At 46.9% G+C, this 1125-nt stretch overlaps 1 protein-coding gene across 6 annotated transcripts in view; it reads left to right on the top strand.

Moving 5' to 3' along the window:
- DHDDS (dehydrodolichyl diphosphate synthase subunit) overlaps positions 1 to 640 on the top strand; it is a 12872-nt gene extending 12232 nt beyond the window's left edge. For 5 of the 6 annotated variants that reach the window (XM_027903919.1, XM_027903916.1, XM_027903918.1 and 2 more), the window contains exon 10: positions 178 to 640. The gene's annotated coding sequence lies outside the window, so the exon portion shown is untranslated. Of the gene's footprint in view, positions 1 to 17 lie in introns of all 6 variants that reach the window. The other variant, XM_027903917.1, reaches the window with a different exon arrangement.
- The last annotated feature ends 485 nt before the right edge of the window (positions 641 to 1125 follow it).

The following is a 1125-nucleotide window of genomic DNA, read 5'->3' as shown; positions in this document are numbered from 1 at the left end:
GTAAGTAAGTAAGTAAGCAAACAGAATTTGGATAAAGGTGTGCTGAGATGATGGGAGCTGTCGATTATTTTAAACTTCTTTTGCTGTATTTTCTCCACATTTCAGGAAACTGTGGGAATAATGCACTCTCCACGAGATGGAACACTGTCTAGTCTGCTTTGCCTGGCTGATGGGGAGGTTCTTCTACCCCAAAAATGTATTTTTGCCTTAAAAAAAAAAGTTTTTCCATTGTATTGTGATTCTACAGGTGACCAAAGCCACAGTGGTGGCTTTCCACAAAGTACTGCTGCAGGTGTGGTAAGTGAAGGATCTGGTTTACAAAAGGTTTGCAGGGGAAGTTTTAATAATCCCTTTTATAAAAGGCATCGCTGGAGTAGGAGAGGAGGAAAAGTCCTTCAAGCAGTGGCAGAAGGTTTGTATTACCTGAGTTTGTATATCCTACTGCATCAGTTATTCCAGTAAATAGAATTCCAGCTATTTCCCCTGTACGCCTGCCTTTAATAGAGGGTGGCCATAAGTTACCCAGGCAAACTTGGGAGTTTCAGGAATTCATCTTTCCAGTGAATCCGTGGGAATAGAGCCACAGCCTTCTGTCAGTGAGAACTGAACTTCCATAATTCGTGTTTATGGGGTGAAGATGGGGAAAAATCAGCACGACTGGAAAGATGTGCACTCAGGGCCTGAAAAAGCCTAGGGAAGGGAAGGGAGCTGGGGGGGAAAGGTTATTCCTTGGGCTGTTTTTCAGGATGAGATTCAATTAAAAAGTGAGAAGTTTGGGTCGCAATGAAGATCCTTAGATTTGAAGCTCGGGGGTTGTGGCCCTGCCAGGTGTGAGGAATGTACCCCCAGGAAGCAGCACCAACTCCCCGAGCCGCCTGGCACGGCCATCAGTCACCTGTCCTGATCCCTTTAACCATCATTTTATCGCATTTTAACATTTATTTTTTTTCCCCTCCTCTTTTCCTTCCAGCAGCACTGGATACAGCTCTCCCCTCCATCTCAGGGTGGAGTGGGGGGAAAAAAAAAGGGGTCTCTGGGCGATTCCTCCGATGGGAGACCACCCTCGGCCTCTATCCCAGAGGGTGCTGAACGAACAGCTCCGCTCACCTGCGCGCGATGGGGGGG

Source organism: Empidonax traillii, unplaced genomic scaffold, assembly GCF_003031625.1.
Source record: "Empidonax traillii isolate 1590-97213 ecotype Southwest subspecies unplaced genomic scaffold, ASM303162v1 scaffold1000:size392382, whole genome shotgun sequence".
NCBI lineage: Eukaryota > Metazoa > Chordata > Aves > Passeriformes > Tyrannidae > Empidonax > Empidonax traillii.
Note: the sequence above shows the minus strand (reverse complement) of the source record. Positions and strands in the feature narration are given on the sequence as shown.